The sequence below is a fragment of the Physeter macrocephalus genome, chromosome 18 (assembly GCF_002837175.3).
Source record: "Physeter macrocephalus isolate SW-GA chromosome 18, ASM283717v5, whole genome shotgun sequence".
Classification (NCBI taxonomy): Eukaryota; Metazoa; Chordata; class Mammalia; order Artiodactyla; family Physeteridae; genus Physeter; species Physeter macrocephalus.
Window position 1 is genome coordinate 54,223,283 of NC_041231.1, and position 16,272 is coordinate 54,239,554.

Consider the following 16,272-nt stretch of genomic DNA (forward strand, 5'->3'; position numbering starts at 1 on the left):
TTGGTGGTGGGTTTTGGGGTGTCTGTGGCCTTACTATGATTTTAGGCAACCTCTCTGCTAATGGGTTCCTGTCTTGCTAGTTGTTTGGCATAGGATGTCCAGCACTGTAGCTTGGGGAGGAAAGAAAGAAAGAAAGAGTGAAAAAAGGAAAAAAATACATATATCGTTGCTCCCAAAATCCACCTCCTCAATTTAGGATGATTCGTTGTCTATTCAGGTATTCCACAGATGCAGGGTACATCAAGTTGATTGTGGAGCTTTAATCTGCTGCTCCCGAGACTGCTGGGAGAGATTTTCCTTTCTCTTCTTTGTTCGCACAGCTCCCGTGGTTCAGCTTTGGATTTGAACCCGCCTCTGCGTGTAGGTCGCCTGAGGGCGTCTGTTCTTTGCTAAGACAGGACGGGGTTAAAGAAGTAGCTGATTCGGGGGCTCTGGCTCACTCAGGCCGGGGGGAGGGAGGGGTACGGATGCGGGGCGAGCCTGCGGCGGCAGAGGCCACCGTGATGTTGCACCAGCCTGAGGCGCGCTGTGCGTTCTCCCGGGGAAGTTGTCCCTGGATCCCGGGACCCTGGCAGTGGCGGGCTGCACAGGCTCCCGGGAGGGGAGGTGTGGCGAGTGACCTGTGGTTGCACACAGGCTTCTTGGTGGCGGCAGCAGCAGACTTAGCGTCTCATGCCAGTCTCTGGGGTCCGCATTGATAGCCGTGGCTCGCGCCCGTCTCTGGAGCTCCTTTAAGCAGCGCTCTTAATCCCCTCTCCTTGCGCACCAGGAAACAAAGAGGCAAGAAAATGTCTCTTGTCTCTTCGGCAGCTCCAGACTTCTCCCGGACTCCCGCCCGGCTAGCTGTGGCGCACTAACCCCTTCAGGCTGTGTTCACGCAGACAACCCCAGTCCTCTCCCTGGGATCCGACCTCCGAAGCCCGAGCTCAGCTCCCAGCCCCCGCCCGCCCTGGCGGGGAAGCAGACAAGCCTCTCGGGCTGGTGAGTGCCTCTCGGCACCGATCCTCTGTGCGGGAATCTCCCCGCTTTGCCCTCTGCACCCTGTTGCTGCGCTCTCCTCCGTGGCTCCGGAGCTTTCCCCCTCCGCCACCCACAGTCTCCGCACGCAAAGGGGCTTCTAGTGTGTGGAAACCTTTCCTCCTTCACAGCTCCCTCCCACTGGTGCAGGTCCCGTCCCTATTCTTTTGTCTCTGTTTTTTGTTTTTTCTTTTGCCCTACACAGGTACGTGGGGAGTTTCTTGCCTTTTGGTAAGTCTGGGGTCTTCTGTCAGCGTTCAGTAGGTGTTCTGTAGTTGTTCCACATGTAGATGTATTTCTGATGTATTTGTGGGGAGGAAGGTGATCTCTGCATCTTACTCTTCGCCATCTTGGAGCTCCTCTCCTGATATTTTTTTATGCTGGGTTTTCTCTCACCATACCTTGTTTTGTAATAGGGAGGGTAGCATGAAGAGTGGTATGTGAATTCTGATCTAACTGATGTCTCTTAAATATATGCACAAATCATTAATTAGGTTCCCCAGTGATCTATCACATTACAGTTAGCACAAAGGCTTTTATTTTTTATTTATTTATTTTTTTTTGTGGCACGCGGGCCTCTCACTGTTGTGGCCTCTCCCGTTGCAGAGCACAGGCTCCGGACACGCAGGCTAGGCGGCCATGGCTCACGGGCCCAGCCGCTCCACGGCACGCGGGATCCTCCCGGACCGGGGCATGAACCCGTATCCCCTGCATCGGCAGGCGGACTCCCAACCACTGCGCCACCAGGGAAGCCCCACAAAGGCTTTTAAATACTTGTTAGTACAACATATTTAGGGAAGTCCAGTTAATGCAAGGGTAAGGACTATAAAACTCAAATAATACTTTAGGAATGGTTTAAAATGCAACATCCAAGATGCAAAGGATGAAAAAGAGCATTTTGTTTGGAAGCAGAGAAAGAGGAAGGAAAGAGATCAATAAAATTCTAATAGGGAAGGACTGCCTAGCTTAAAGGATCAGTAGTGATTTGTGGAGATCTGAAGGGATCCACAGTAAATAATAATCTAGGACACTATCAGCCTGCTGTGCCTTATGTAAAAGAAATTGTGATATATTTTTATTTGTGAGGGACTGTGCATCTTCCTTGCCTATAAGGGGCCTTTCTCTATATGTCACTTTGGGCTCTTATTCTCTCAGAATTGACACCTTCCAGAATAACTCCTAACTGTGCTGATTATTCTCTAGGTTTGTCAACAAAGACTTGTTTCATTTCTTGTCTTTGTCTTGCTCTTGTTAATGAAGAATATCTCCTTTACCTCTTCCCCAGACTTTTCCAATGTGGTCTCTGAAGATTCCCTTGTATATGAGTTTGGGTTGTTGGGAGTCAGATGCCTCCTAAGGGGACTAGATCGGACCCAGAGGAAAGACAATCAAACAGACCACAACTTCCAGACCACCTCCAGGAGTAATGTGGTGTTCAAAACCACGGCAGAAGAAAAGATGTGAACATCAAGCCTGGAGAAGGTAGATGTTGTCAATAGCTCCATGGAGTTGGTGTTTAGCAGGGCTCCTCAGAAAGCCTGGTGTAAGAATTTGAGTTCGTGGGATTTACTGAGGGAATGTCCTTCAGGACAACCCTTTAACAGAGTGATGGGAAAAAAGAATTGCATGGAGAAAGGACCAAACAAGCTTGTGATCTCAGATAAAATCATAAGGGACTCTGGGGAGTAAATCACACGACAGAATCATCTCCACTTGAGGCGAGTGGGCTTGGGTTGTGTCCCTCCATATCTCTCAGTTATGCCCACTGGCCGCCCCTGTTTGGGGGGGCAGCACATTACCTCCACCTGTACTTCAGCTTCCCATTGGCCAAGGTCAGTTCACCAAAGAGGAGAGGCAGCTGTAGGTCATCAGCAGGCCACATTCACAAGGCTGAAGGATGGGAGTAACAGCCGGCCTCAGGGATCTGGTAGTTTCCCAGATGTAGTTCCACATGAGAAGCTGAAATTCCCTCCACTGAGGGCCTCAAAAGTCCCTCACTACACCCTCATCATTGCAACCCTTAGGTAAGTGAAGCAACATATGGGATTGTGTTGGGCTCAGTACTAGGACTCGGAGCTCTTCCTCTATCCCTCTATCCATCCCCAAAAAGGATATTTACAGAGATTTTTCAAGTTGCCCCTGACAGTGTGCTCTTTATAGCAGAACTCCCTACTCAGTTCCATGTGAGTGATTATACTGGGGCCCAGATCAATCATTATTCCTAAAGAATTCAAAGAGTACCTGAGACAGGGTAGGAAAAGTCTTGCTAGATAAGAGCAGAAAGTGATTCTGAGATTGGGTCGCCTAGGTTTGGTGATATCTAGGCATCAGAAGGATGCAGAAGAGTGCATGGTGGGGCCATACCCCACTCACAAGGTGGGTGATAACCAGAAGCCACTGAAAGAGAAAGACAACTGTCTAAAACACTCTATTAGGGAGGAGTATATCTCAAGTCTAGTTCAAGTTCATGGCACCAGAGTTCCTGCCAAACATCCAGGCTGGAGAAGAGCCAGCATACTGAAGTCATCGCCTGTTAACACCAGCCTGAGCTTATCTGGTCTCCTCTTCTGCTGGGACTGCTCACAGAATGAGGGGACGGGCACAGGTCATGACCCCATGGAAATAAGCCCTGCACTGGCCAGCCCAAGGGAGGGCTTAACACCTCTGTTTGTGGTTACTGCCTTTTGAGGAGAGGAGTGGGAAGAAGTAGAATAGCAGTAATAGTTACTTTGACACATCAAGCAACCTGCCTTCTCCATCAACTTTTCCATTGCAAATTATCCTAATTAATTTGAATGATCATCTTGGAACCTCTGGTTACCATTAGGGGAGCCAAAAATTACTCCATGGCAACGGAACGTGATATTTGGTGAAAACTTTTAATCACTATCAATGTCTGTAATGAGAAAAGGCTTGAAATCCAGCAAAGCCATAATGCACATATTAGCTTTGGGTCTGAACATGCTGATAGCTTCAGAAAAAAAAAAATACACCAGTCTCCAGAAATACAGCTAATGGGCTCCATCAGAGCCAGAAAGCTATATTTAATAGTGTTAACACTCTCTTGCCAGCAGCTCCCAAATATCAAGCTACTCCCACTACTCCTTGGATGTTCTCTGATTGTGACATGCCTGTGGGCTTAGGGTGGAGCTCTATTATTTAAGCATAATTGATCTCTTGGTACAGACTATCATCTTTCTTCCTAACTTGTGCTTACGACCCAGAAGGGAAGGCTATGGTCATTTGGGGGTGGGATCCTTCTCTGACAAAGATGTGTCTGTTTTCTCTAATAATCACATTTGTGAATCTTGTCTCCATCTTTGGGGAACTAGAATGGCTGGAGATCACCATCACTCTGGAAGTAATGCACAGGCCACCTTGTGGCAACTGTTCTAACATCTCATGGGTTAGGGGCTTGCTCTTCTTTTAAAAAAAGAAAAGATCCGTTGTTTTTCAAGTTTTTAAATATTTCAAAAAACTATACACCATAAAGTTTATTTTATTATTGTTGTGCAGTACTGTGAGTTTTAATAAATGTTTAGAGCCATGGAACCACCATCACAATCAGGATACAGAAATACCTAAAAGTGGTATTACTGAATCATATGGTAAATTCATGTTTTACTTTATAAAAAGCTATCAAACAGTTTTCCACTGTGCTGCTCTCATTTTGCATTCCCACCAAAAATATAGGAGAGTTTCAGTTGCTCTGTATTCTCAACAATACTTGTGTTTTTTTTTCAGATTTTCTTTTCTGTTTCTCTATTTCCTTTTCGCCTTTTGAATATCTGTGCAGTGGTATCTCATTGTGGGTTTGATTTGCAATTCCTAATAAATGATGAAGAGTATCTTTTCATGGGTAATTATTTGCCATATTTCTGTTTTCTTTGTTGAAGTGTCTGTTAAAACGTTTTCCTGTTATTTTCATTGGGTTCTATGTTTTCTTATTATGGAATTCTGAGTTTGTTATGTAATAAGTCCTGTTTCAGATAACTAAGTTGCATGTGTTCTCTCCCTACTTTAATTTGTCTTTTCATTCCTTTAACATTGGCTTTAACAGAACAAACATTTTATATTTTGATGATGTCCAATTTATCATTTTTTACTAGATTATGTTTTTTAAAAAATATTTATTTATTTATTTGTTTATTTATTTGTCTGTGCCAGGTCTTAGTTGCAGCATGCAGGATCTTTGTTGCTGTGTGTGGGATCTTCATTTCAGCATGTGGGATTAGTTGGAAAACCCATTTTATTTTATTTTTTTAACATCTTTATTGGAGTATAATTGCTTTACAATGGTGTGTTAGTTTCTGCTTTGTAACAAAGTGAATCAGCTATACATATACATATATCCCCATATCTCCTCCCTCTTGCGTCTCCCTCCCATCCTCCCTATCCCACCCCTCTAGGTGGTCACAAAGCACCAAGCTGATCTCCCTGTGCTACGGCATGCGGGATCTTTAGTTGTGGCATGTGGGATCTTTTTTTAGTTGTGGCATACGGGATCTTTTAGTTGTGGCATGCGGGATCCAGTGCCCTGACCAGGGATCGAACCTGGGCCCCCTGCATTGGGAGCATGGAGTCTTAACCACTGGACCACCAGGAAAGTCCCTAGATTGTGTTTTCTGGCATCAGATCTAAAAACTTCTTACCTAACCAAAGGTCATGAAGATTTCTTCTGGAAGTTCTATACTTTTATGATTTACATTTAGTCTGTGAAGAGAGAGATTATCACACTGAAGTTGCCACACATTGGGCCTATTTTAAATGGTGAGGTTATGGACATCATTAAAAATAATGACACGTTGTGTGGCATGCCACACCATTTTAGAGGATAATGACACAACAACAAAAATGTAAAGATTAGAGATGTTAAAAGGAAGTTCCTTTAATGTTGAATACACACACATGCACGCCACTTTATCTGTCCGAAGTACTTCTTCCAAGCATAAATCTAGTTGCAATGCTAATGTAACCTTGGATTTTCTCTCCATCATGCTGCTCAAGGTCACATCAGATGACAGACTACAATCTGATCTAACCAAGCTCAACATATATGTCCCTTTACATGACAAGTTAAAATAAAGCAGGATTTTGAAACAGTTTATAGAGATTAAGGAAGGATTTGTTCCATACTTGGTTCACTTTGTCAATATGTCATCTCTTCTTTGAGTTATTTTAACCCTTTCCACTGCAAGTCCCAGGTAGAAATGAATTGTCCATGATCAACATTAGAGAATATGTAAATAATTCAGATAAAGTTGCAGGATAAAAATTCAATTCCATTAAATTGCACAAACATTCACTGAGCCTCTGTTATTTCCCAGGTTTTAAGCTAGGCTAAGTGGGAGATAATCACGAGTAGAGTTCTAGCCCTGCCCTGACAAAGCTGGTAAACTGGGAGAAGAGAGAGATATTTTATGGCAAAGATAAGTTAGCTCTTCACCAAATTTATTTCCTTTTCTCCTTGGGCACAGAACAAGATTCCATTTCTCAATCTCATTTTCAGTTAGACGTGGCTGTATGCCTGAACGTGGCCACTGGGAAAGGGTAGAAGCCATATATGTACTATCAGATCTCACCCATGAAAATCTCCTACAAGAACCTCCAGCTTTTCGCTCTACTCCAAGTGATCTTGGAATCCAGGTGTTAAATATGGCAAAGGCTCTATCAGTCCAGCCCCTGAATGACTGATTCTAAGCTCCCCTGCCTTGGCACTCCCTCATGCCAATGAACTTTACATGGGCAAGAAATCAACTTCTACTATATTAAGCCATCAAGATCGTAAGGTTTGTCTCTGAGAGCAAGTAATGCTTCCCTTAAATGTTATAAAATTTCATAAAACAACTTTAATATTAAGCAATGGATTGACTCTAATGAAAGTTCAAGGTGCTATTTGGAGAAGCACATATTTACAAATTTAGTGTGGTGGCAGCTGAATTTTCAATTTCCTGGGTTTTCTCCAAAATACGTTGATGGGGAAGTTAAGAGTCAGAGAAATTCTGCAACCTCCAAGTTAGGTGTCAGGCAGTTCAAAAGCTCCTGAATGCAAGTGAACCAGCACAAGAAGCCATAAAGTTAGATAACGAGTGGAAAGAAATAACAGGTAGGGCAGTGGGCCCTAGTCATGGAAGGTTCCACACATTTATCTCCTGAAAGAGAGGACCAAACCCTGCCTCAGAAATGCTGTGAACTGGGCTGTGAATGAACAAGGCATGAGCATTTGGGGAGACAGAAGACACAGAAGGTTTCCAGGAGGCCCAGAGGTGATTCTCAGCAATGACCACCTTCTAAAAGAGAGAAAACTCTGGAAGGCAGTGAGAGTACTCCTTGGCAGCAGCAGCTGGTAAAAGGAATCTACAAAATCAGGACAGGTGGTGGAAGCTCCCTCAAACTTGGTTAGGATCTAAAGCAGAAGGTGCCATACATAAGAGAAAAGAAAAAAAAGAGGCAATTTTTGTTAAGAAACCACTTAGGTAAGATGCTCTAATATAATAGCTAGGCAAGGAAAATTCAACACATTTAATAATTCTATATAAGTTTTTTTTAAGGTATAACATGCATCTAAAGATACCGTAAGAGAAACCACCTGAAAAAATAGCAGGAAAACTTCTCTGTAGAAAACTCTCATTATAAAGTATAGAAAAATTGTAACCCAACATTTCAACATGAAAAACAACAATAACAACAATCAACTTTATGAACAATTTCAGCTCTAAGGGGGAGACCACAAAGCAGAAGTATAAAAACTTTGGAAAGTAATGACCAGATAAAAAGAGGTGATGGTCAGTCAAAAGTAGGAGATGAAATGGAAGCTGATAATAACTTAGGAAAGAGATGGAAACAAAAGAAATAGAATTTAAGAATGACAACTACATTAAAAAGAAAACAAGGGACAAAATAAAGTTACCCCCCAAAGAAGCATATTAAAAGACAAGAAGAATAGAAACAGGAACAGAGAAGGAACTGAAGAAAGAGGATAATGGTTAAGAGACAGAAGAGTGATACATAAAGTAGGCAACACACAGACTTGAGATTCCTAAAGGAAAAAAATCAAGAGTACAGAGCATACATTTTTAAAATATGTCAGCTGTAAAGGAGGGGTAGGTTTCTGGCAAATTTTGGCTTGACTTACATATCTACTGTTGGCTTACACAGTTGCTTACTCTGTGCAATGTACAATAATAAATACCATTTTTCACTAAAAACAGTATCAAAAGGTATGCATGATCATCATCTAGAGTAGAATAAAGTAGAATACTGCTGTTCATAAAGGGAAAGTAATTTTCCCCCAAAACAAGCTAGAAATCAGTAAAGCTAGATTTTAAACCTTTCTCTGCCTGGCACCAAAACTCATGCTCTCTTCAGTATTGAGTATTTTAAGTATTTGTATTTTTCCTTCTATCCTGAAGCTCATATCCTGGATAAAGCCAATGGGGTTGGGCAGGAAGGAAAATTAGGATTCACTGACCAGCAAGGAATGTCTTAGTTTTTTTCACACACATGTAATTGTATTCATTTCTCTAATTCCAGAAGCAGCCTCAACAATAACAAAAGAACTCTGGATTAAGAGGCATAACATCAATGCAAGTGACCTAAACCCAAATCTTTAACTCATAGCTCCCAAAACCCCACTGAAGTAAATTCAATCTATGGTATATTACTATAGAACTAGTGAAGGGTGTTAGCCACTGACCTGAAACTTAAATGAACTTCAGAAAGAAAAGCAGAAGGTAATACCCCTACCAGCTGCCATTCACCCACTGTGGAGGAGAATAGTACATAGAGAGGGCAGGAAGGGAGGCCAAGGAGGCCTTGCTAACACTCCAGGCTCAGCATACCAGGTACCACAGGACAAGTGGCTGAGGGGCAAATCTCAGAGTTCTTGGAGCCTCTAGCCTGGGTACCAAGATTCACCTGGCACAAAAAATCAAGAGTATTCACAGTTTATGCTTGCAGCCTGCCTCAGGCAGATCTATTGTACATGTGCCGGGAAGAGGCTATGCTTTGCATTTGGCTTCTTCCAAGTAACAGAGGGCATTTGGAAAGGCAGTGACAGCTCTAGGGAGCTTGGTGATGTTAAGGCAGACCAGATGTAACAGTTAGACAGTTGAGGTGCCTCCCTCCAAATGCAGCTATGATCCTGGATCTCTAAATTGGCAACAAAAAATGACAATGGGGCTTCCCTGGTGGCACAGTGGTTGAGAATCTGCCTGCTAATGCAGGGGACACGGGTTCGAGCCCTGGTCTGGGAGGATCCCACATGCCGCGGAGCAACTAGGCCCATGATCCACAACTACTGAGCCTGCGCGTCTGGAGCCTGTGCTCCACAACAAGAGAGGCCAGGATAGTGAGAGGCACGCGCACCGCGATGAAGAGTGGCCCCCGCTTGCCACAACTTGAGAAAGCCCTCGCACAGAAACGAAGACCCAACACAGCAAAAATAAATAAATTAACTAATAAACTCCTACCCCCAACATCTTCTTAAAAAAAGTGATAATGAATTTAAACTTCTCCTAACTATATGATTTCCCCCAATAACAAGCTAGAAATTCACGGAGCTAGAATTTAAACCTAGCTCTGCCTGGTTCTTAAGCCCATGCTCTTTCCAATATTCTTCATTTGAAACATTCCTATTTCTTCTTCTATTCTGATACTCATAGCCAAGAACTCTATGAGAAAGAAAGAAAAGAGAAGGGGCGAAAAGAGAAGGGGAGGGAAAGGAAGAGAAACAGAGATACTTTCACAGTCTGAAAGAAACTGTATTGGATCCTGGTGCATGAGACAATCATTGTCACTCCCCCTCACATAGATGAAAAGAACAGGCAGAGAAAAATCATCAATTACATGTAGACTCAACATATCGAAAAAGGAAAAGTGTGAACAATGAAAGTTTTCTCCCAAGGAGGCACCCTTGATTCCGCTGTTGAAAGAAAAGTCCTTGACTTGGGGTATAGCCAGGGATGTAATTTATTAATTCACATAAAAGGAAATAGATGGTGGGGGGAGGAGGGGAAGCAGATGTGAGTTTAAATTCAGACTCCATTATTACCTGACTAGCCTTGGACAAAGGATTTAATTTAATTGAACCTCAGTTTTCTCAAATTAAAATGAGAATAACAACACTTGGCGTTACTTTTTGGTTCTGACTAATGTAAGCAGAAATGGAAAGTTGTTAGAAGGATATTAATAATTTACAAAATGAACAAAGGAGCACAGGAAACAAGATAGTGTAGACAAGTTAGCAGGAACACTACAGTCTCATCGATAACTTCCACAAAGCAAGTAAATTCTAACAATTTTCAGTAACTTTAAAGCACAGCTGAAGATTGATCTACCCAGGGTTAACTATGAATGGCCTGATTTGGTTCACATTCCTACCATGGCTAGGGCATCTTAATTTACTGTCTAACTGGATAGTAGAAAGTGGGGAAAAGGTAATTTGTTAAAAGGAAGTCAGGAACTATTGCCCAAAAAAGGTGGAATGGATGTTTGGCGGGCCAGATAACAAGTGTCTAGCATATATCCTCATAAGGTGGTTATGAGGAGTTAATAAGAGATTTTTGGCAAAGCACCCAATAAATGAAAGCTAAAATCAGACAGGAGAGGACCAGGATTTTGTGGTCCTGTGAGTTAGAGGATTTAGCCACCTTGATTCTTTAAAATAGCAACATGACCTGTGAGCTTTTGTTTTCAATTAAGCCACTTCTGTGGGACCAGAGTCGGTTTAGCCATTTTCCTTAAACTGGTCTGAAAAGAATCAACACAATCTGCTTTAGAAACCTTCCCCCTTTTCCTCTAACATGTATTTAGCAAGAAATACTTCCCCTCTAGCCCTTCCCCTTTCATGGTTTTGTTTTAATGTCCCCTGAAAATTAAAAAAAAAAATTGATTGGCAGACGACAATTCTAATTGTGGTTGTATCCTTGGAAACCACAGAAAATTGGCTACTTTACGCTAATTTGTTATTGTGATTTTCATGACAACAGCCAAGGGTTTATTTTAACTACTGTTTTTACTCTAATTCAATTAGGAAATAAAAAATGTTTAAAGCCAAACAGCCCTTAGACTCTCTAAGGCTGTTTCTGTTTCTTTATGTGCCTCAGTGGTGAGTATAATAGAAGCCAGGAGATGAAGCCAATTCAGATGCCACTTGCCTTCCTGGGTTTAGCTGCAAGAAGGACATCTAGATTATTTGGTGAGAACAAGGTGATTTACGGCCAATAATGTGTTCAAACCCTGTGTGGGAGGTTCATGGCCATGGATCCAGACCTACCCTAGCCAGTGACCTTTCTTTGCAGGGTGTGTATAGCTAAAAGGAAACCATTTCCTCTTGAGGTGTAAGTTTGGAGTCACTATCAAATTCTTCATGGCAAGAAATATGTAATTGTTGCCAAATACCAGCTGAAACTCACCCTTCTCAGTCTAAGACTGCAGCATGACCTGGGCTAGAGGGGTAGACTCCATACCTTCTCAGGGCTCATACTAATTCATCAGCACAAGGAGGAGGGATTATAACCCTCAAATCTCATTAATTATTGTTCACATTTCCACCTAGCCAGAGGGAAAACTGGGAAAAAAAGAAAAGGAATGTAGTTATCCTTTTACTGTGAATATACATCATTATTACTTCCCAGAGAGTATCTCAAGATAAGTCGAAGGCAGGGTCCTTCCATTTATAAGTTCCAGAAAACACAGACATTCCCTTCACCACCCCCTAGCACAGGAAGTGCAGACACATATCCTAAACCTGGTCTGTCTGAAGCTCTCACCTGTGAACCTGAAACTCTAGGGTAGGATGTAAAAGCACAGGGTCAGTTAGAGATGAGTCACCTAGACTGCCAATATGCAGTTGAAAGTCAAATAGCAAAGCAGCAATTACCCTTTCCAGCAGATCTCAGCAGTTCGCATAGTCTGTGGCCATCACTCCTGTGGTGTTTTCAGCCGTGGTGACATGGCTCCAGGGGCAAGTGGCCTGGCGTGGCTTGCTAAGCAGCCTGAAAAGATTATTTGATCCTGTAAAGAGGAGGAATAAAGGGTAGAGAAGGTGAGAAAAAAGAACAGCTTATTTTTGTCATAAGCATTTTGTACTATTTGGATATTAAAATGTTTATATGTTATACATAGAGCTATATGTTATACATGGAGCTTTAATAAAATTAACATTTTGTCATCAAAAAGGCTTTGGGAGACAGAAATGCAGGAGTAAGTTTATTTTATACAAACCTTCCACTTACTCCTAAATGCATCCTAGAGAATCCTAAAGAGGGGACTGGAAGAAACTCCCTTCATCAAGTACTCGAGAAACTGGAGGAGAGAAAACCAGCATTGCTATGGAATATTCTTGGAGTTGCTGGTAAGAGACGCTGAGTTTGAAATTGACTGCTTGACTTTCAGTAGGACTGGAGGATGCTAGGACAGGATGACCATTTAGCAAGGCGTAACCGCCTGAGGAAAAAAGTGTGCACGGCTAAAATAAAGAGCAGTAGAGTAAAGTGATGATGACAGTGGTCTGAATCACAGAAATATATGGCTATTGCTAATTGATAATGGTGTTCTGTACAGCAGGAAAGGATGGGCAGCCAGCTGACGTTCTGCTTGAGATTTATAACCTCCAGAATTCTATGTCTAACAGAAGCAATACCTGAGCCATCATGATAGGGGCCCTTTACACTTGAGTTACTTGCCAGATTCAGACCTCTTTGGACTAAGAGAAAGCTGGATATCCTTGAGGGAGGACTCTTCGATAACACAATAGGTTCCTACCATGAAACTTCCTCCTCTCCTTTCCCAAAGGGCCTTATGATAATAGGCCCTTTGGGGGCCTATTATCATAATAGGCTAATAGGCTAATATAATAGGCTAATAGCCTAGCCTATTAGCTAGGCTACGTGAGTATTGAATAAAGAGTTTTAACCAGACATGGATGCTGTGGGAAGTTCAATTTAAATCAAAGCTTATCCTTAGGGACCTAGAATGTCATTGTGATTCATAGGAAATAAGGAGGACTCTACAGAGGTCAAGTATTAAATAGATTGTGACTTGAGTCTACCTCATAGTAGCCCCAGCTGGGTCTTCCTCTATATCATGTGTATTTCCTTGGTTCCCAAGTATATTTTAGACTAGATAACTTCAGCCACTGGCATAAACACAGTTGTAATCTGATCCACCGAGGAAGGTTTATTTTGGTAGGAAGATGAATGAAAGGTTCTAGAACTCCCTTTCTGTACCAAAACACTGAACGCAAAATATAATGACATCCCTCGGGAAATCTCAGAAGCATGTGCCACTGATTAAGATTTGAGAGGTTTAGAATGTTGATTCTTCTCATCATGCCATTTGACTCACCAATTTGGCTAGTACAGAAGATGGATGATTCCTTAAGGGTGACACCTAATAGTCATATGTTTAATTAGGTTAAACTCATTTTACAGCTTGTTTGCTAGATATGGTCTGCTTACTGGAAGAAATATTTTACAGCAGCCAGTATGCTGCTATTAATCTAATCAATTATTCATTCTTATCCCCAAAAGAAGAGACAACAGGATCCATTGCGTTTATCTAGCAGAAAGAGCTATGCAACTTTACCCTTCAGACTTAAAATCATTTCAATATTCTGTATATGTTTTACAATTTCACTTTCAAGGACCATGATCTTTGTACCATCCCAGAATATATCATTCTGGTTCATCATGTTAGTGAGACTAGGAAGATAAAAGTAGCAACTACAGCAAATGCCTTGGAAACACTTGCACAATAGTTCCGAGAAGATAAACTCTTTACAGACACAGAATGCTTTTAATTTCTGGGGATCCAGTGATCTGGAGCATGCCAGCATACACGTTCTTAGAAGAAACAGTCCTGAATCTTGCATTCCCTGTTATCACTAAGAAGGAGGCAAAGTAGTCCTTGGGGATTTTACAGGCAATATATACCATATTTGGTTGTGCTTTTCCAATCTATTTACCAGGTTATTAAAAACATTTTCAGCTTTGAGTGAGTTCAAGAGCAAGAGGAAGCTTCCAGCTGGTCCAAGTTGCAGTGCAAGCAGCCCTGCCACTTGGCTCACAACTCAGCTGAATCCAGGCCACTTGAAATCTGTGGTAGATGGGGGTGCAGTCTGGAGTCTGTGACAACCCTGATGCAAAAAGCACATTTCTTAGGATTTATGGATAAAAATCCTCTATGTTCTTTACAAAGTAAGTATTATTTTGAAAAATACTCTTGCCTCACGTTATACTTTGGTTGATGCCTATCCATGTGCCCATGCAAACTGAGGTAGACATCCTGGACTGTATGTTACCTAAAACCTTTGAGCAATGAAGTCAGATGCACACACCAGCACATCTTTGTCAAATGGAAAAGGTGTGTGCGGGACTGGACCCAAGCAGTTCCCGAAGCATGAGAAAGTTGCATGCGCAGATGGCTCACACACACAGCATGCCTTCTCTTGACACACAACCACCCCTCCATCAACCCACACTTTTGATCTCATGGGGAGACTTTTATGACTAGAGCAACTATAATTTATCATAAAACAGGGACACATTTGAGCTAAAAAGTAGGCCAGGACAACAAGCCTAAAACGGGACTGTTCTAGTCAAATAATTTTGCATTATCACCCTACCTTAGTGGTTTTCAATCGTGCCCCCCAAGAACATCTGGCAATGTCTAGTGATATTTTTGCTTGTCACAACTTGAGGGAAGGTGTGCTGTGGGCATCTAGTGAGTAAAACTCAGGGATGCTGCTAGACATCCTAAAATGCACAGAAACGTCTCACCCACAGGAAAGAATTATCCAACCTAGGATACCAACAATGCTGAGATTGAGAAACTCATCTATAACTACTTGACCTAAGAGGGAAAAATTAATTTATGGAAAGTTCCACATGACAGGCTAGTAACAGGTGAAAGTGGACAGCTATAGCATTATAACCACACTCAGAGGTGGACTGGGTGTGAAAGAGTTTAGGAAGAGAAATATTCCTAGGAGGCAGAAATGTAAGGGTTACAATGTAAGGAGGTATGCTGAAGTAATGACCCACATAGATCTGTGAACACAGGGGCCATTCCTTGGAAAGCAAGCTTGGAAGACTGCTGGTAAGGTGATTTGGGGAAATATAGGTTAATGTACCACTTGTAAATGGGCCTCAAAACCTCATTGCTGAAGAGGCCCTTAATTAACAAGAACATCTGCTCTGAGTCTTTCAATTGACCAAGTTCTGTCAACTGGCCCCAGGTTCCCACTGAGGTTCTAAAAATGTGGCCATAGTGACAGCTTAAAAAAAAAAAGTCATCTTTTCCCAGTGCTTATCTGTGTACCACTTTTGGTTGAGTATCTGATTCACTCTTTGTCTTTTTCTTTAACATCTTTATTGGAGTATAACTGCTTTACAATGGTGTGTTAGTTTCTGCTGTGTAACAAAGTGAGTCAGCTATACGTATACATATATCCCCATATCTCTTCCCTCTTGCGTCTCCCTCCCACCCTCACTATCCCACCCCTCTAGGTGGTCACAAAGCACTGAGCTGATCTCCCTGTGCAATGCGGCTGCTTCCCACTAGCTATCAGTTTTACATTTGGTAGTGTATATATGTCCATGCCACTCTCTCACTCTTAATTCATCCACAGCAGTGACCACTAGGAGTCCCAAACATGGTACCATACTCTGACATCAGCCAGTCTCCTGGTGGCAAGGATTACATTGGATCCCTTCAATCACAGAAGAGCCGGTAATCTGTCCTCATTCTCAGTAACACTTATATTGGACTCCAGTTTCTTTACCTGCTAAACATGCTTCTGCTAGCATCATTCAAAAGCCTAATAACATTAACACAGTATTATACACAATAATGCTTCCAATCCAAAACATAACAAAATAAACAGAAAAACACCTGATGCCCATTGGATTGAATTTAATTGCATGCGCCCCATTTTCCAGAAAAAGCATGCCTCAGAGAATATGGCCTACTGAAAAGTCAGTTGCAACACCAGCTGGGAAATGATCCCTTGCAATTTCAGGGCAGTGCTCTAGACGGAATGGTATATATTCTGAACTAAAGATAAACATACTGTGATTTTTTTTTTTCACAAAGCCAGAATAAACAGGTCCATGAATCAGAGATTTCAAAAAGAAATGTCAATTCAAAATGTTACATCTAGTATTATTTTATCTTTGTATTTCTATTTTCCACAAGCCAAATTAATCTCTTGTTCAAATAATAGTATATTTTGTTCTTTCTTATTGTACTCAC